This window comes from Pinus tabuliformis, chromosome 3_1 (assembly GCF_031772625.1).
Source record: "Pinus tabuliformis cultivar Carrire ecotype Pingquan chromosome 3_1, CPIR1, whole genome shotgun sequence".
NCBI classification, from domain to species: domain Eukaryota; kingdom Viridiplantae; phylum Streptophyta; class Pinopsida; order Pinales; family Pinaceae; genus Pinus; species Pinus tabuliformis.
Window position 1 is genome coordinate 487,111,766 of NC_142301.1, and position 21,568 is coordinate 487,133,333.

Consider the following 21,568-nt stretch of genomic DNA (forward strand, 5'->3'; position numbering starts at 1 on the left):
AACTGGAAAATGCAGAGGGGAAAACTCCAGAAGGACAAGGTTCAGTACATGGAGGTGATGGAGGAGATCCACCTCCTTCTCCTTCTACAAGTGAAAGTTCTTCTTCTTCTCACCATAATGATAATCGAAATTCAAAAGATACATCTAAGAAGCCCTTTTTAAAATTAGATGTTAAATTTGATCTCCCCATGTACAATGGTGAAAGCAATGCAGAAAAACTTAATAATTGGATTAGGAAGATTGAGATCTACTGCAGGATTCAACAAATCGTGGAGGATGAAGCAAAGATTCAGTTGGTCTCTTTGCGATTAACCAACACTGCTCTCGTTTGGTGGGAAAGCAAAGTGCAAAGTAGCAAGAATGTTGGTAATCTTCATTCCTCTTGGCCTAATTTCATTTATGCATTAAAGGCACAATTTTATCCATTAGGTTACATGAAAAAAGATTTAATGTACTGGCAGTATTTAAGGCAAGGCAAAGGTCAGGATGTTCAGAGTTTTATAGAAGAATTTAGGAAGCAAGCACTAAATTTGGGTATTGCCCTTGATACACCTGAAATTGTAACTAAATACATTGGATCGTTACATAATTATATTAGGCATTCATTGTTATACATTTGAACCAACCACCATTGATGCGGCCAATGTAAATGCCATTCACATTGAGAACAGGGGCAAATATGATAGAGATGACCAATCAAAGAGAATGGCAGCAATCAAGAGAAGGGGAGCAAAGCCCTCTTGTACACATTGTGGGAAAGAGGGGCATGATGAAGAGAATTGTTGGAAGCTGCACCCTAAACTGAGACCTGAGAGGAATGACAGAAATGGGAAACAGAAGGTCATTTCCACTGTACAGCAAAGCCAAGATTCTGAGTCAGAGGAAGATGAGAAAGTCACAGCTACGGGATTTGCACGAGGTAGGCCTATTGACTTGGGATCTGGCTCCGATGATGAGATGAAGTTTGTAGCCCTGGGGGTTGCGACAAGAGGGCCCATCGATTTGGGGTCTAATTCTGGCAATGAATCAAGGATTTCAACCGACATAAAAAAAGGACACTTCCCTCAGCAGGACTCCAAAAACTTGAAGAGATCAACCACCACATCCAAGGAGAGAATGCTGAACTAAGGAGGCTTCTACAGGAGGCGAGGGATGAAAACCAAAGGTTACTACGCCAGTTGCAAGCCAAGGATGAGGCCTTGGAACAGCCACAACATAGCTATCGGGAGGTAAAAATCGATTCTCCAATTTCATATGATTTTCATGATGACGAGTTTGCTACTTTTGAAAAACATACTACAGGGATTGGATCCAAACTAATGAAGAAAATGGGATATCAAGGAAAGGGCCTCGGCATCAAAGGCCAAGGCATCATAAACCCCATCAAAGTCAAGGAGATGCTGCGTTATGCAGGACTCAGATACATCCGAAAGGAGATGGGGAAAAGCTCCGATATAGCCAATAACCAACCAACGACAGATGATGAAATTCCTTCCTCACAATCCAGCGATAGTGAGGGCTCCATGAACACTTTTCGAAGGAACACCAAGGGTAGGCGCCCCAAGGCAATTTGGAGGAGAAAGAACCGTGGTAATCATTGCAACAACGAGGGACACCAACAAACCATGTGTCCGATGCTCCATGTTCTGGAAACATCGCTAGAGGAGCTGAAAGATGAACATGTTCAACAGATGAATCCGCACCATTCAAGATGGTCTTCTTTATTAAGTTGGTTTTTTAAGGATAATAACTTGTTATGGCCACCATTGTAAATCATTTGTTGCATTTTTTGTGTAAAAGTGATGAGATGTTTCCATCACTTGGTCAACAACAATGATGTATGGTCATGTTTGAGTTGTATTTTGAGTTGCATGTTAAACTATGAAAGTGATGTTTGGCCATATGAATGTAAATCACGAGTTGCAGTGATGATGTGTTTTCCATCACTTGTTGAAGCAACCATGATAGGTTGGCTGTATTGTTATAGCTAAAATATTAAGCCCATCTTGATGTAACTTGACCACCGAGTATGTGTTATAAACTCGTGGCAAGAAGGGGACATTTTGGGTCATTAGTTCAAACAGGTAATTTGCAAAACAATGTACTACAGGTTGCAGAGATGGCAAGTGTCGGTTCGTCGCTTAAGGCTCCGAAGGACAAGGGTGAAGGAGATAGAAGCGAGACCTTTTCAGGGCGCTTGTGATGCAGACAGGGTACAGAAGAAGTTGCAGATTATCTTTCATGCTTTTGGAGGACCAAAAGCTCCTCAGTGGGGAGGATTGATCCATGAGGATCTCGAGACATCAAGGGGATGGATAAGGCTCAAAATTCAAAATGGCAAAGAAGAAAATTTGTTGGCATCAGTTTAAAGAGCTCGTCTTCTTGGTCGCGGTGGCATGAACGGTTCGTCAATCTGAGCTTGTATGTAAAAGATAGAGCTCTTCAAAGTTTGGTATGGCAGGGGAAAAATGGGGCCCACAGTGCGCCACATGGCATCCCAGTAAACACGTGGGACCCACATGGCAGCCTTCAAGTCTCGACACTTGGCTTTCCCCCAGTGACCTCCTAAACCTACACAAAAGACAAACAACATTTGGTTATAATTTTTATATAGTTATTGCCTTAACTATATAACCAAACCCAAATATATATTAAACAAAACTATAACCAAAAATATATATGTCAAAATCCAACCATATATATATTAACCAAAATCATTTTTGTTATATTATTATAACAAAACTCCATTAATAAACCAACGTAACATTCACGTGGAAGGGTTAATATATATAACAAAACTATGTATAATCCAAAACTGTTTGTAACCAACGCATATGGTGGGTATAGCCATAAAGTTAAAACAAAACCTATAACCGTGTTACCGTAGAGCATGGGTCCTGGTGGGGCTTGGGTAGGTAGCCACGTAGGTGGTCCTGCCACCCAAAAGCCACCCACAATGAAAACAGTGCCGACAAAGAAGTTAATGCGGATTTTGGTGGTTGGGATGGGGACGGGTGCGGGTCCCGTGAAGTACGGGCCCGCCCTCCAACGTAATATAAAAATATATATGACATATATATATGGGTTGTATACGGTTGGGTTTGTTATATAACATATGTTATTTATGTATGCATTAAAAATAACCCATAACAACCAAACTATGGTAAGTCCGCCCATGTTATTACTTAAAGATAAGATTTTTGTCAGCGTGGAGGTGGAGAGCAGAGGTATAGCAGCGCAGGCACGGAAACCAAGACAGAGCAGTGGAACCTTAAGCAGTGAGAAAATACTGGTGGAAACATGTTTGGCTGAATTTTTGTAGGAGGGTGATTTTTGTCTAGACTCAGAATTGGGCAAATTTTATATCGTTTTTACACTTCTCGGTAACAGGAATTCGATGGTGGTGTCAGTTTCTACAACAAAGCTCTTCAATTTTCAGGCATTTTCCAGCATGGAGGTATAATGCTCCATTTTTGTAACTGATGAATGTAACTTCTTTTGATGCCATTTTGAATGAATGAAGGCCTCCCCATTGATTTAGAAGGGCCCAGAGACGTAGTCCAGAAGGGACGAACTCCATTATCAAGTTCTTGTATTCTTGTCTTCTTATGCTCTTCTTCTTCTTTCTCTCACGTGTGCACATTTAAAGTTTCTCTTTGGTTAAGCTACAAACTATATCTGTCATTCTTTTAATGCATCTATAAACAAAAGATAACCTGGATCATACAACCAGGTTTCTGCATCCAAAGGACTATGTGATGTGTTTATATCAAAGGTAGGGATTATCTCGACCTTCGCGAACCCTATCACTTAAAACACCGAAATTGCAGAAATTAATAGTTAGCATATTTATTCCCTTCACCTATTATGTTAAACATCCATAACATCGTATAAATACACAGATCTAAGTCTTCGCCAATCTATTAAGTACTTTTTCTGATTAATTGCATTCAATAGACCAAATAACACAGTAAATTTAGAAAGATGCAGTAACACATAGGTACACAGATAATTCTTGAAAACAATCCTTTCTTATGCTTAGATCTTGAATTACATAGTTTTCCAACCTTTCACACACCGCTGTAGGGGCCCACGCACTTAGCTATGGACTTACCAGGGTCTTCGTGCATAGAGATGTAGGAGCCTTCCCCTTCACCCAAGTACAGAATAGACAAAAAAGATCCAAAACATGCATTTCTATGCTCTTTTCTATCTTCCTATGACTCTTCTATGACTCCTTTTTATATGATTCTTCATTACAATACCATGGTCCACAAACAATGGGTAGATCACAAAACAACGTAACTTTTAACAAAATAATGGGCTTTGACTTTCTAAAATCCCCTTTGAGTCTTATCAAACTACGCTACTGATTCAAATTGGATCCTATAACACTCTCTAAGTTTTCATGAACTCTTTAAAAATCATGCCAAAGTTTCAAAGTCTTATAAAGAACAGGCTTATCAGAGATATCATCGTAGCAGTTGCAATTTGTGATCAGCACAGAGCAACGAGGACCCTCGGTCAAACGCGCAGACCGTCGGCCCATGGTAACGCGCACTGCCACAAATTAGAAAAACCAGGGGTTAATTGAAGAAACGGGGGTAGTTAAGTCGCTAATCACATATCGCAGGGAAAACCCCTCAAGGAAGGAAAAGCCTCGAGCAACCGGACCCGAAATAATTGTAAAATGCATAAAAATATCATTTTGATTCCGTCAAAAGTGGGGTCCCACAAAAACTGGCAGAATATCGGAAGGGCTTCGAGCAGTAAGCAGTTTCAACCGAGTCCCACCTGATGCCACACAATGGGTGCCACGCGTCTGGCGGAAGAGAGAGAAAACCGCTCACATTGGACGGGTAAACATCATGTTACTTACCCGCCCGATATGGATGATGACCGTAGGATTTGAGGCTCCAGATCAATGATGGAGACACATTCCAATGGATGACTGGATTTGACGAGGTTAACAAGCAGAGTTGTATAGGATTTGAAGTCCGATATGGATGATGTGTTGGCAGAAGGTCATGTTTCGTGGGCATTCTTGGAGTTAACGGAATAAACGGTCGTTTTGAAAACATCCAAGAGAACTGACACTTAGTTCGTTATGAAATAGGTGGCCACCTCCCTGTGAGGCATTATACAGTGATGATTACGCAGAACAGAGGGATTCAAATGGACAGAGGCAGGGGAACTGAAAAGCCGGGAAGCAGAAACGAACAGTCAGAAAGCAGATTGGCTTTAAAGCCACGAACTGACAAAGAGAGAAGCAAGCAGTAAAGTAGTAAGAAAGCAAGTAAGTAAGCTAAGAGTAGAGAGAAGAAGTCAAGCTGACCTGCAGAAGCAAAGGCAACATCGAGCTAGACAGAGCCAGAGAGAGTCAGAGAGTCTGTGTACTCCAAAGAAGGCTTGAGAGGTTCAAGTGAACTCCTTTGTATATGCCTGTCATGTATGAGTCTCAGATTGGGCTCATACTACTGTGACCAATAGAGGTCGAGTTTTAGTAAGGAGAGTCTGTGTACTCTAGAGACTTGGGGGATCCAAGTACAATCCTGCTGATTTAAATCTGTTGTGTGAGACTCGAATTAGGATCACTGTTGTAAAAACTCTACTTTGAAAACATAATAGAGAGGCCACCACTGAAGGCTGGACCAGGAGACGTAGCCCAGGAGTATTGGGTGAACTCTTTATTAAACTTATTGTGTTTATATGTTTACTTGTTATGTTTTCCTTAACTACTTCTGTGCCTATGTATTTCGCAATCTTATCGATCCATTGCAAAAAATAACATAGGCACATCCATGCACATGAGTCTGTAATACCCTAATTGTTTGTCTTATATCAATTCCAGATCAAGTGGTATCAGAGCTCTAGGTTACTAAGGTTAGACAAGCTTGTGCTGGATTTTGTTGTTGAATGCTAACTAGGACAAAGCTCAAATTAGGAGAAGGAGAATTGGTTGAAGCTAACCCAGAAATTGGAAGAGTCTATCCTAAGAGGAAAATGGTAGAAGAAAGTCCCTTGGAATTAGACTTCCAGTTCATGGATCGTTTCATGACCATGAGAGCCATGGTAGAAGAAATGTATAGAGAATTTAAGAAAGGTAGCGATGAAGATTCATCAAACTCCAAACAAGATAAACAAGTAGAAGAATCTCTCCTCCATGACCATTCTAAAGGCAAAGGGAAAGAATAAAAGCTTCCCACACCTCCTAATAGCCTTGAAAATAAAAAAAGAAACATCATTGATTAAATTAGATGTTAAATTTGATTTGTCGATATATGATGGAGAGTTGAATGCAGAGAAGCTGGATAATTGGATTAGACATATTGATGTGTATTGCAGGGTGTAGAGCATCGATTCAGACAAAAGTAAGATTCAGCTGGCTAGCCTATGCCTTGGAGGCACTTCCTTGGTATGGTGGGAAGGCAGAACACAAGCTGACATGAAGAAGCATGGTAAAATTCTTTCTGTCTGTCTGGAATGAATTTGTTTCTGCAATTAAAAAATAGTTCTATCCACTAGCTTATATATAGCAAGCCATGATGAGTTGGCAAACTCTTCGACAATTAAAAGGGCAAAGTGTAGAAGGCTACACCCAAGAATTTAGAAAAAGAGATTTGATTCTAGGAATTTCTTTAGACTCACCTGAAACTCTACTGAAGTATATAGATGGTCTACATAGTTATTTAAAGCACACCATTCTCATGTTTAACCCTACTAGCATAGATGAGGTATCTGTTCAAGTTACACATCTAGAGGCTAGAGGCAAGAATGTGAACCCAGAAGTTGGGGGATCATCAAAACCCACTGCAAGCAAGAATAAGGAAAAGAGAAAACAGAAATGGAAAGAGAGGAAGACAAATATTGTACAAAAGACCAAATCTTCATGTACTCGCTGCAAAAAGGAGGGGCATGATGATGAACATTGCTGGATTCTACATCCGGAGCTGAGGCCCAAGAAGTACGATGGAAAAAAGAAGAAGACTGTTGCAGCTATTCAAAAGGATTTGGGGTTAGACTCAGGGGATGAAACAACAATCACAACCACAGGTATAAAAGGTAAAAATTCTGAAGCATCTACTAGTAATTCTGCACAATCTACTGATAATGAAGAAAATGAGAGGAAAAGACATAAGTTTTTTCATATTAGAGTTATTTCCAAGCATCAAAAGATTGATACTTTGTTTCATAGTGGCTCACAAGTAAATTTAATTTTTGAAGAAATTGTAATGAAGCTGGGATTACTAACCACACCTCACAAGAAGCCATATCCATTAGGTTGGTTATGTGATAAAGCAAAGCTACAAGTGACTAGACAATGTAAACTTAGGTTTTCTTTTGGGTCAGCATTTGTAGATGAGGTTGAGTTAGATATTGTTCCCTTGGATATATGTGGAATTGTTTTAGGAAGTCCTTGTATGATAGAAAAACTATTTTCTGTAGAGCTGAAAACAAGTATCAACTCGTTAAAGATGGAATTGAATATATTGTAAGATCTCATAAACTCAATAATAATTATACTCTCATAAACTCAGGGGAGATGAAAAGAATTGTAAATTCATGCAAACAATTTTTACTGATGGTTGTAAAGGAAAAGAAACCTGATAAAACCAATGTATTTGAGGGCTGTAATGCTAAATAGCATGCTGATTTAGAAAAAAGCTGTTTCAGAATATGATATACTATTTCAAGAACCTAAAGGTCTGCCACCCAAAAAGGAAATAGTACATGATATTAATTTGCAGCAAGATGCTCCATTGCCAAAATCGGAATGTACAGGTTGCCTGCTTTAGAGAATGCAAAAATCAAGAAGCAGGTACAGGAGCTGCTCAAGAAAGGGTTCATAAAACCTAGCACATCACCATGTGGGCCTCCAATTGTCTTGGTGAGAAAGAAAGGTGGCTCATGGAGAATGTGCATTGATTCCCGAGCACTGAATAAGATAACGATAAAAAATCATTATCCCCTTCCTCACATAGATGAACTATTAGATCAGTTGAAAGAAGTTGTCTACTTTTCCAAGTTGGACTTGCACGGTGGCTACCATTAGGTCAAGGTTGCAAAGCAAGATGCATGGAAGACTTCTTTCAAAACAAAGCAGCAATTGTATGAGTGGTTAGTTATGCCTTTTGGCTTAACTAATGCTCCTGCTACTTTCATGAGAGTAATGAATGATGTACTCAGACATTTTATTGATGATTTTGTCATTGTATATTTAGATGACATTCTTATATTTAGTAAAACATGGGAAGAAAATTTGAAGCATGTAAAGCAGACTCTAGATGTTTTGAAAAGAGAAAATCTTTATGTTAAGCTCTCACAATGTGAATTTGGCAAAACATCGTTGAATTATTTGGGTCATATTGTAGGGGGTGGTGAATTGAAGATAGATCCCTCTAAAGTTGTAGTCATTGTAAACTGGCCTAAACCCAAATCTACTACAGAAGTTAGAAGCTTCCTAGGAGCAGCACAGTATTGGAAAAAGTTTATTTCTAACTTTTCCTTGATTGCAGCTCCCTTACATGCTTTAACAGGATTGAACAAGGTGTTTCAGTGGGGAGGCAAATAGCAGAAAGCTTTCGACACCTTAAAATAAAAGATTAGTACAGCACCAGTACTAGCACTGCCCGATATTCAAATAGCATTTGAGATTGAAATGGATGCCAGTGACTATGCCATGGGAGCAATGTTGATGCAGCATGGTAAACCCATATGTTATCATTCCAAGACATTTAATTCTGCAGTAGTTAATTATCCCACATATGATAAAGAATTGTATGCATTAGTACAGAGTGTGAAAAAGTGGAAACATTACCTAATGGGCAAAGAGACAGTTATACACACTGATCATCAACCACTTGAATATTTGCACTCACAAACTAAGTTGCAGCAATCAAGACACTATAGGTGGATGGGTTTTCTACAACAGTTTCATCTTGTCATTAGATATAAAAAGGGCATACACAATAAAGTTGTAGATATGTTGTCTCGACCAATCATAAATTCATCTACTATACTTAAGCATAATTCAGTATTGCATGAAAGCTACATTGAACAATATGCTCAAGATATAGATTTTAAAGATGTATATGCAAATTTAAGTCATGCCAAACAAGTAGAAGAATTGGATTATCATGTTAAGGAACAACTCTTGTATCATTTTGGAAAGTTATGCATTCCACAAACTGAAAGAGTAAAGATAATTCGAGAAGCACACACTTCTCTAATATCAGGTCACTTTGGTGTAAGTAAAACAGTTGCACAACCGCAAAGATTTTGTTATTGGCCAAAAATCAATGAAACAGTTTCTAGATATGTAAGAGGGCGTACCATGTGTGCTAAAAGCAAGCCCAGCAATAGAAATCTAGGCTTGTACACTCCACTACTAGTTCCTTCTCATCCTTGGGAAAGTGTTTCCATGGACTTTGTTGGGGGACTGCCTAAATCTAGAAAAGGTCATGACTATTTATATGTTGTTGTGGATAGGTTCAGCAAAATGTGTATTTTGATACCTTGTAATAAATAGATTACAACTGAACAAATTGCAAAGCTACTCTTTCATAATGTATGGGTTCATTTTGGATTACCCACTTCCATTATATCTGATCGAGATTCCCGATTTGTTGGCAAATTTTGGTCGAGTCTGTGGGAATTGATAGACACCATACTAAAGAAGAGCACAACTTTTCATCCACAAATAGATGGCCAAACAGAGGTGATCAACAGGACAGTGATCCAGTTTCTTAGAGGCTATTGCAGTAAGCATCCCAAGCTTTGGGATGAACATTTGTGTTATGTGTAGCATGCTTACAACCGAGTTAAACATTCGTATACATAGAGATCTCCTTTTGAGACCTGTTTTGGTTTCATACCAAGGTCTCCCTTGGATTTTGTCTTTGGTAAAGACATAGCAGTTGATGGACACAGTGATGTGGACAAGGCAACCAAGTTCATTGAAAAAATCCAAGAAATTCACCAGGAAGTATAGGAACAGCTGGAAAAGAGTCGAGCCAAGTACAAGGCAAGGCACGATAAGCATTGGATTGATCATAGTTTCCAAGTCGGTGATCAAGTCTGTATATCAGCAAAGACAGAATGCAAGGTGAAGGTAAGAAGCTGAAGCCAATAAGGTATGGACCTTTCAAGATACTTGAGAAAATTGGTGAGAATGCTTTTCGCCTTGATTTACCAGTGTACATGCACATCTACTCAGTTGTTAATGCAAAAAACTTGAGACTATTTGAACCTTCATTGATTGAAGATCCCAAAGAGCAGCATCAATTGCCTTCTATTGGTGATCTGTTGCCTAAATATCTCAATGAATTACAGGAAGATACAGTTCTGGACAGGAAGGTGAGAACTACGTGCAAAGGGGATGTTGAGTACCTCAGGATTGGACTCAAAGGTTCAAAAACAAGCAGTACAAAATGGATAGAAATTGGGCAAGCGAGGAATCTATACCCTCACTTGATTGATGCTTAAAAACCAACTTTTGGTGGTCCAAAATATTTTTAAGTGGGAAGGCCGTGATCCAAAATGGATCCTAGAACACTCTCTAAGTTTTCATGAACTCTTTAAAAATCATGCTAATGTTTGAAAGTATTATAAAGATCAAGCTTATCGGAGATATCCTCGTAACAGTTGCAATTTGTGATCAGCGCAGAGCAACGAGGACCCTCAGTCGAGCGCGCAGATCGTCAACCCATGGTAACATACGCTGCCACAAATTAGCAAAACCAAGGGTCAATTCAAGAAATGGGGGTAGTTTCTGATATGCGATTAGCGACAAATCGCTAATCGCATATCGCAGGGAAAACCCCTCAAAGAAGGAAAATCCCCGAGCGCCCGGACCCAAAATAATTGTAAAATGCAGAAAAAATATCATTCTGATTCTGTTAGAAGTGGGGTCCCACAAAAACCGGCAGAATATCAGAAGGGATTTCAGCAGTAAGCAGATTCAACCGAGTCCCGCCCGATGCCACACAATGGGTGCCATGCGTCCGGCGGAAGAGAGAGAAAACCGCTGACATCGAATGGGTAAACATCATGTTACTTACCTGCTGGATATGGACAATGACTGTAGGATCTGGAGGCTCCAGATCAACGACGGAGACACGTTCCGATGGATGATCAGATTTGATGAGGTTAACAGGCAGAGTTGTATAGGATTTGAAGTCCGATACAGACGATGTGTTGGAAGAAGGTCGTGTTTCGTGGGCATTCATGGAGTTAACATAATAAACAATCGTTTTGAAAACGTCCAAGAGAACTGACACTCAGTTCGTTATGAAATAGGTGGCCACCTCCCTGTGAGGCATTATACAGTGATGATTACGCAGAACAAAGGGATTCAAACGGACAGAGGCAGGGGAACCGGAAAGTCGGGAAGTGGAAACGAACAGGTAGAAAGCAGATTGGATTTAAAGCCATGAACTGACAGAGGGAGAAGCAAGCAGTAAAGAAGTAAGAAAGCAAGTTAGTAAGCTAAGAGTAGAGAGAAGAGCTGAGCTGACCTGCAGAAGCAAAGGCAGCATTGAGCCAGATAGAGCCAGAGAGGGTCAGAGAGTCTGTGTACTCTAGAGAAGGCTTGAGAGGTTCAAGCAAACTCCTCTGTATATGCCTGTCATGTATGAGTCTTAGATTGGGCTCATACTACTGTGACCAATAGAGGTCGAGTTTCAGTAAGGAGAGTTTTCGTACTCCAGAGACTTGGGGGATCCAAGTATAGTCCTACTGATTTAAATCTGCTATGTGAGACTCGAATTGAGCTCACTGTTGTAAAAACTATTCTTTGAAAACATAATAGAGAGGCCACCACTAAAGGCTGGACTGGGATACTTAGCCCAGGAGTATTGGGTGAATTTCTTATTAAACTTGTTGTGTTTATATGTTTTCCTGTTATGTTTTCCTTAACTGCTTCTGTGCCTATGTATTTCGCAATCTTATCAATCTGTCGCACAAAATAACATAGGCACATCCATGCACATGAGTCTGTAACACCTTAATTGTTTGTCTTAGATCAATTTCAGATCAGCTACTCAAGCTCCACTCCTCAAAATGTGGAGACTTTACAAAAATTGAAAAAACTTTACAAAATTTGACCCCATGGGACCATTTCCCAATAGGCCCCCAACACAAAGTCGTGACTCGTCGAGAGTCACTCTACTAGTGTTGCCTCGATTTTTGCTTGCAGACCACTGAATTTGATCTTCAAGGCTTTAAGATTTATTTTTCCTTGCCTGACGACCTGTCGAACCCCTTCAACCAATTTCTTTATGGCTGGACCTTCGACTGCAAGTCCCATTGTTCTCTACATCTATTGCAGAGCCTTTAACTTGCACTGGATTGTCTGTGATATTTGTTTTGCTTCATCAGCCTAGAGCTGCGTCCTTGAGGAGATAATGGAGGCCTTCTGATGCAACTCATTAATATAGGTCTGGATTACTTTCCCTCCTCTAGTCTGGTGAACCTTTTCATAGGTGCTAATGTCCACGTTGTTACCCTGATCCCGTCAAACTATGGTTGTTTTTCACAGTTGTCTGCCTCAATTTTATACAATTTTGGATCCTCCTGTAGCGAGGTCCGCATGTCCATCGTCTTCTCAAACAATTCGATGCAGTCCTTGACTGTAGCTTCCAGAGTAATCATATCTTCTTTAATAGTAGCCTAGTGATACTCTCCGACTTCTGGAGTGGTTGGATGCAACGTAAGTCGAAGTTAGGATATCTGTAGCTATAGGTCAATTTTTTTTTTCTAATTTCCTCCTTAGACTCCTTCACCGCAACAACTAACTTCTTAATTTTCTCTGTGGATGCTGCTTTTGCTAGAATTTGTATCTCAAGGAGCTCACTACACACTTGGATAAGGGCAGTCTCTAGCTATTGATTATGTTGTATCGCCTCATCGCAGGCCTCCAAGGCCTATGATTTCTCTTCAAAAATTTATTCATTATTAGTTTTGACCTCATCAATAATCGATAGTGCTTTCATCTCTCTGATGCAGAGCTAATCTGAAACTCCTTGGTGAAGCTCATGTAAAGTCTGGATCAGTAGTTCTGTAAGGTTGATGCTCATGTTCATCAAGAACTACGCGTGCTCCTGGTCTTCAGCTATCTCAAACTGGAGAGAGCCCTCTAGTAGTGGTACTGGGAAAATCTCGGATGTGATTTCCACTACACTAACGCTCAGCATGCTCGCTTGTCCCACGCTTTCCTGGATCACCCTTGTCTAGACCTGTAGTTTCATTAGGCCGTGCTGTAATTTGTCTAATACCATGTGGTACTGGTCCTCAATGTGTCCCCAAATAGTTTCAGTGGTGTTGCGTACAACATCCCCAATCTCATCAGTGTCCCCCTCTATGAGGACCAATAGTGTTGCACTCATAGATTTATCAGACTTCTACTTTTTACAAGGTCTCGTGGAACTTCACTTCTGCCTCTTCTTGACCCTGAAGTGGTACTCCAAGTTTGCGCCCCCTTCCTCTTCACCTTCAGTCTCGACCTCAACATTGGTGCACTCCATTTTACGTTCTTAAAGGTTAACAGTGACCTCCGAGGTTGTTGCATTTTTCTCCTTTGGTGCCTCCTTCTCTTTGGAAGCAACCTTTTCTTTCAATGCTTCCTTCTCTTTTGCAAAGGCGTTCTCCTGATGTGATGTTGTTTCTTCCTGTGCTGCCTTCTCTTTTTGTGTTTCCTTTTCTTTCTGCATGGCCTTTTCTTTCTGTGTGACCTTTTCTTGTGTAGAAGCCTTCTGTGCTTCTTTTTCTTTGTATTTTTTTACCACTTTCATAGCTGTTGTTTTTTCCGTTTCACCTTTAGCAACCTTGCTTGTCCCTAGGCCTTCATCAGAGTGTGTGAGCCATTCACTTGGCCATTTGCTGATGACCCATAGAATCTCTTCCTCTGCGACCAAATACGACAACTTATGCCATGTTTGTGTGGCATCCTTATTTGTGTGTATAGAAAATTTGTGGAAATCTGCCTTGAAATATGCAATATTAGTATACTATGAATGTAAAATAGGTGATAACCACAACCATTGGTTGATCACCATCTGCAAATATGTCTCAAATAAGACCCAAAATATCTTGGTTTCCATGATGCATTCAGGATCCTTCATCGCCCATAGTGAGGTGAACTTCGCAGCCTCACACAAATCTAGATCCTGGGTTAGGAATTAGTTGTCCTCAGGTGTTCTCCATGCCACCTGTTGTAGCATCCATTGTTATTTAAGTTTTAGTTCCAACTTTATCAAAAGATGAAAGAAAAATCAAATATTATGTTATAACAAAAATAAAAAGAAATGCGAAAATTTGAAAGAAATGGTGATTTTATATTATTAATGGCTTTCAAAAGTGATAAACCCGTGAGAATATTTGGGTTGTTCGATCAACAAGTCACAGATCCAACGGCAATCACATAGTTAACTAGAATGGGGTTTATTTCGGAGATCAGACGTGAGGGTGTATCAAATACAGTTTAATTCGCTGAAGTCTGGGCCAAATATCAGGTTTGAATATTGGGTCGAAAAGTAATTAGGTTCTACCTTTAAAATCGGACCCGATAAATCATTAAATGGCAGTTTTTATTTCCTATCAGGTCTATATGATGCCAACAGATATCGGGTCAGCAAGTAATCGAGTCTTATCTTTAAAATCGGACCCGATAAATCATTAACTGGTAGTTTTTATTTCCTATTGGGTCCGTATGGGAGTCAAAGGGGCGTTGAAAAGGCGGACGCGACAGGTTTATGAACCTGAGTTTTTTTTTTTTTTGGTTCCGTAATAACCGATCCATTGTCTAAAGGTCGTGCAGGTTCAAGAAGCGCGATCAAGCAATAGCTTGGTGAGTACGTTGAGGTGAGCTATGGGGAAGCGATGAGCACAAAGGTTAATTAAAGCTCAACCCCCGTAGTTGATCATGACATTAGCATGGTTGACCGAAATGTGTGGCAAGAAATCACTGCTGGGGTTCAACCTCATTGAAAGCTCCCGTATATTCTTTACCCCTGTGGTGAGCTCTCAAAGCTTTCTGCCCCATGTCACTCACCATACCCCACCACTTCCTCCACTACTCCATTAATGGATGACAGAGCAACACAAAGATACATCATCAGAACCACAGGCTCAAGATACAGACTCGAACAGTGAACAACCATCACGTTATAATTTCCATTACTTCTTGCTATTTTATTTTCTTGAGAATGAGGTGTCTTTTACCCTCTATGTAATATTCTGTAATAATTTTTACTTTAGATAGTTAGGAGAATAGTTAAGTAGTTTGACAGTTTGAGTGATTACCAACTATCTCATAATGTATAAAAAGAGGAAAATTTATAGAGAAGGGCTTCAAATGTTGGAGAACCTAGAGACTAGGCCACTGTATTCTTGATAAAACTGTGGATTAATGAAAGAATCAAAAGTTTTCCACACATTGTTGGGTTGTTTTTTTGACTCCTCTGTTATGTGTCATTAAATGTTTTCTTCCTTTAAGTATGGTAATGAAGCTGCAGGTCTTTATTTTCTTGTGTAAATGAAGTTAAAATCCCTTAAAAGAGAGCTCCTATACTTGAAGTTCCCACCTCTGCAATTCTTCTAAGTTACAGATAGTAGTTTCTGTGTGAGACAACATATTATCTTTAATTTCTCCAAGTGTCACAGATAGTGGATTCTGTGTAAAACAACATATTGTCTATGACTTCTAAAAGCTTACTTCATTCATCATTTATATTCATTAATCAAATGGAATTCTGAGATTTTCATGTCACCTAAGTATTGAGGGTTTAAAACCAAGTCTTTGAGGTCCTTCATTTGAGAATACAACATACAATTAAGTGACAAACAAGTGACAATAATTATAAACATTAATGTCTTAAGAAAAATTTCTACACAGCCAGGATATTGGTTTCTTAAGGTAAAACATTAATTGGCGCCATTTTCGGGAGAGAAGACAAGAACACTTTTCCTTGGGTTTTCAATATTTTCCTCTGTTTGTTCAGTGAGGAGGAAATATTTGGTTGTTTTGAACAAAAGCAATAACTTTGGCTCCAAAGAGACCCCATACAAGGTCAGAAACCTCACAATAGAAATTCCAAGCCCTTTCAGATCCTAAAAGTCTAGTTTCCAAGACGGTTGGAAGACCTAAAACTCCACTTACACCAAGTCCTACACTGTCTGCACCAGGCAGCAACTCATCACATCTTTTACATTCATCTTTTATCGACCAAGAGTCACCTTCTACATCCAATTCATTACAAGAACCCAACTGTCAGGAACAGTCTTTAGAGTCCGTTTCTTTTTCAGTATCTGCTATAGTTATTCAGCATGAACCTATAACTACATTACCACCTTTGCACACTCCATTCACTCCTCAATCAGGTTCCACATTTGTTGGTAATCAAGGTTCAGTAAATTCACGAGCAAACATGTCAACACCTACATTTTTTATGAATAGGTATGCACCTATTCAATTGCCATAATAGTTGAATCAAATTCCACGAGAATACTTGAATATTCTTCCTCGTTTCATAGGGGAAGATGAACAAACAACAGAAAATCATGTATCAGTATTTTGTAATTTTGCAGAAAACCTAAATGTTGAACATCTGGATGTTGTTCTAAGACGTTTTATTCAATCCTTGGATGGAGAAGCAAGAAAATGGTTTAAAGGGCCTCCTAATAACTCTATTACAACATGGGAAGAGATGGAGCACCTATTCACTCAGATATGGGGAGGGAAAAGAGACCATGGGTATTCACTCATAGAGTTTAATGCTATCAAGAAGAAATCTGATGAAAGTGTTGTTGAATTCATCAGAAGATTTAATAAATTGTACAATAGTCTTCCACTGGAGATTAAGCCCCATCTTGTTGGTGCAAAAATAACTTTTGCAGGGGCTTTTCATTCAAATTTTAGATTCACATTAAGGGAGAAGAGATCCCCAACGCTTGATCAGATCCAGACAAATGCTTTAGAGATAGAAGCAAATCTGGTGGCTACAGGTAAAACACCAAATACACAACCTATCCATGATAAGGGAAAGGATAAAGTAGAATCCTCTCAAGATCAAACATTAGAGGATATGAATAATGTAATTAGAAATTTGTCTAATAAATTGATTAAATTGGAATTAGAGAGTAATAATTCTCAGAGACAAGTACCAAAATAGAAATTTTAATCCTCAATATAGAAGACAACCTCTGAAAATTTTACAGAGGGAGAGAAAACATCAAGTGTAGGTTTTAACCCCGTACAGAAATTACCTGAATACAAATTCTAAAACACAGAAAATAAACAATGCGAGAGCATAACACATAAAACACATATACACAGAGATTTTCCCCTGGATCCCAAAATCGGGACTACCAGCTTGATTTTTCATTATGTTCCTTTCAATGTTATAATACATATTTATACATGCCGAAGCATCCAATACCATGGACTGAAAACCATCGTGTCCAATACCATGGACCAAAAACCATCGCATCCAAAAACATGTGCGAAAATCATGTAAAAAACCATAGGTGGGTCCGCCCATCCTAACATAGGGTCCAAAGACAAAATTTTTTGGGGCATTGCCCTAGACCCCATAAAGTGGGGTTACGGGTACGCCTCAAACCCCCTGTGGCCCCCCCCGCTACACAATCGACGCAACGAATAGGGGCTCCGCCCCCCCTCTAACCCCCGGGTTAACTACGTGGGCTAGTCGTGGAAAGAATATAACACAACCCAACATTCTCCCACTTGTTGTTTTCTTTCCATAGGGGGCCACAAGAGAGCTTAGTCATTTTTCCAGCCCTAAAATGCCCATTGTCTCTCTACACCAAGAGAACTTCTTAGAGCTCACAGATTTGTCAATGCGTCTGCAGTATTCTTCAAAGTGTCCACCTTTACCAGCAACACCTTTTTGTCTTCTATCATATCCCTCACAAAGTGATGCTGAACATCAATGTGCTTTGTCTTTGAATGATATGCAGGGTTCTTTGCCATGAAAATTTCACTTTGGCTGTCACAGTCTATCCTTATAGCTCCCTGGACAAACCCCATACTTGAACACAGTCTCTGCAACCAAACTGCATCCTTGCTTGCATGAGTGGCTGCCATGTATTCTGCCTCTGTAGTTGATAGTGGCACTACAAATTGTTTCTTACTCATCCAATTGACTGCACCTCCAAATAGTTTAAACACATACCCACTTGTAGATCTTCTTTGATCCAGATCTCCAGCCCAGTCTGCATCAACAAAGCCACGAATATCCAACATTCTGTCCAATCTTGATCTTCCTTGGTAGCACAAGCCATAATCACTAGTGCCACGCAAATACCTGAAAACCCGCTTCACTGTTGTCTAGTGCTCCTTCCCTGGTTTTGACATAAACCTGCTCAATACTCCCACTGCATGTGCAATGTCTGGTCTAGCACAGACTATTGCATACATCAGGCTACCAACTGCACTTGCATATGGAACACGGGACATGTCCTCTTCCTCTTCTTGTGTCTTGGGACACTATTCAGCAGATAACCTCATACCTACAGGAATAGGAACCTTCACCGGTTTACTATCTTGCATATTAAACCTCTGTAGTATTGTCTCGACATACTTCCTCTGGTTTAACTAGAGCTTCCTCTTTGCCCTATCTCTTTTAATTTCCATGCCCAAAATATAGTTTGTAGAACCAAGATCTTTCATGTCGAATTTGGAGGACAATCGGGTCTTCAAATCCTAGATAATTTTCCAACCAACAACATATCATCCACATACAAGACCAGATAAATAACACGGTCACCAATTAATTTAAAATACACACAGTGATCTACTTTGCTTCTAGTGAAGCCAAGTCCCTGTATAGATGTATCAAATTTCTGATACCACATCCTTGGTGACTGTTTTAACCCATACAAAAACTTCTTTAACTTGCATACCAGTTCTTTCTTACCCTTCACCGCAAAGCCTTCAGGTTGCTTCATGTATATTTCCTCTTCTAGATCCCCGTGAAGAAACGCTGTCTTCACATCCATCTATTCTACCTCAAAATCAAAAGCAGCAGTAACAGATAAAAGTAATCTAATAGAAGTTGCCTTCACAACAGGAGAAAAAATATCACCAAAATCAATTCCCGACACCTGGGAATAACCTTTTGCTACCAACTGAGCTTTGTATTTCTCCACCTTTCCTTCTGCATTTGTCTTCTTCTTGAACACCCATTTGCTACCAATGGGTTTCCTTCCAGTCGGCAACTCCACCAGATCCCAAGCCTCATTTTTGTGCAAAGATGCCATTTCATCAACCATGGCCTCTTTCTAGAGTTTGCCATCCTCTGAATCTACTGCTTCCTTCACAGTTTTGGGATCATTGTCAGTAATAGATAAAGCAAAATTTGAACAGAAAGCAAATGGACTATACCTTTCTGGCGGCCTTCTTTCTCGAACTAATCTTCTCACACCCGGAGTTTGTGGCTCTTCATCTTCTGATTCCTCCTCTGCTGTAGAGTCTGATTCTTTCTCCTTAAGCTCAAACTCTATCTTCTTAGGTTCTATTGGTTGGACTTCATGTTTAATAACATCTTTTACTTCTCTGAACACCACATCTCAGCTGTACACAACCTTCCGTGTGACTGGGTTCCAAAGCTTATACCCCTTTAAACCATCCTTATACCCAACAAAGATGCACTTTTCAGATTTACTATCCAACTTGGTTCGTTTCTCCTTTGGAACATGTACATATGCATCACATCTAAATACCCTCAGATGTGAAAGAGAGGGTTTCTTACCAATCCATACCTCTTGTGGAGTCTTATCCTGCAACGCTAATAAAGGTGACCTGTTGACCAGGTAACATGCAGTATCCATCACCTCTACCCATAATTCCTATCCTAACTCGGCACCACTGAACATGCTTCTTTCCCTTTCCATCAACATCTTATTCATTCTTTTTGCAACTCCATTTTGCTGAGGTGTATATGGAGTATTCTTCTATCGTGCTATACCACACTTCTTACAAAATTTTTCAAATTCCTTGCTGCAAAACTCTCCACCATTATCTATCCTCAGCACCTTTATCTTCTTCTCTATCTAATTTTCCACGAGAGCCTTAAATTCTTTAAACCTATCAAAGGATTCAGATTTCTTCTTAAGGAAATATATCCATGTATTCCTTGAGAAGTCATATATAAATGATACATAGTACACAGACTTACCTAGTGATGGAACCTTCACAAGTCCGAACACATCACTGTGCACAAGCTCTAATATCTGTTTCGCCCTCTTACTACCATAGGGGAAACTCACCTGATTCTGCTTCCCGTATACACAATTTTCACAGAAATCAAAATCCAGAGAGCTATTACTCATACCTTCTACCATACCTTTACAATGAAGTATTCGAAGGCCCTTCTCTCCAATATGTCCAAGCCTTTGATGCCACAACATGGTCTTCTCTCCAGAGACCACTAGATTTTCTGCTCCACTTTCAGGAACCACATAACTGTTGCACCCATCAATAACAGTGCTACCTTGCAGCTTGTACAGAGTTCCAATCCGAACTCCCCACATCAATACCAGTGCTCCCTGAACCATCTTGCAGGTATCCTTCTTGAACACTGTTTTCACACTTGCATCATCTAGCTTGCTTAGAGAAATCAGATTTATGGCTAATGCAGGAATATGTAGAACACCCGGAAGTATTCTAACCCTTCCACCTTGCAACTTGAACTTTACTTTTCCGCGACCAATGATTCTAGCCTTCCTATCATCCCCTAAGAAGACATCACCACCATCGTGTTTCTCATACTGCAGAACCACTCTCTATGGGGAGTGACGTGAAAGGATGCACCTGATTCAATCAACCATGACTCATGATCTACATGTGTACTTGAAGAAGCCAAGTACACATCCCCACCTTCATCTGAGGTGGTTTTCGCCTCTGTAGAAGGAGCATCATCAGATCCCTTTCCTTTGTCAGGAGCTTTAGATTTACAGTCCCTTTTGTAGTGCCCTTCCTTTCTGCATTTCCAGCACACCACCTTTACAGGTTTTCCTGGAGATTTAGATCTCCCACTCGATGACTTATTTTTGTTTCTGTTCTGGGACCGTCCTCGTACAGACAAGGCATCACTATTCTGGCTCTCCATATTTTTCCGTCTCATCTCCTCCGTCAGCAAGGCTGAGACTATTTCATCAAACTGCAAGGCAGTTGCATTGCTACCTATTGCAATAACCAGACTATCCCATGAGTCTGGTAGAGAACACAGCAAACTGATGCACTTATCTTCATCTGAAATTTTAATATCAACAGATGCTAACTGAATTACCATAGTATTAAATGCGTTTAGATGCTCTGTCACTGAGTCTCCATCTTTCATCCTCAAGCTATACAACTTTTTCTGCAGGAATAGTTTATTCACCAGAGACTTAGATTGGTACAAAGTCCCTAACTTGTCCCACAAAGCCTTAGCCGTAGCTCCCCCTGATACATTCAACAATACTGAATCTAAGACACACAATCATATTGTGCTCTTTGCCTTCTGATCCAACTTCTTCCATTCTTCATTGGACACCCCTGTTGGTTTAG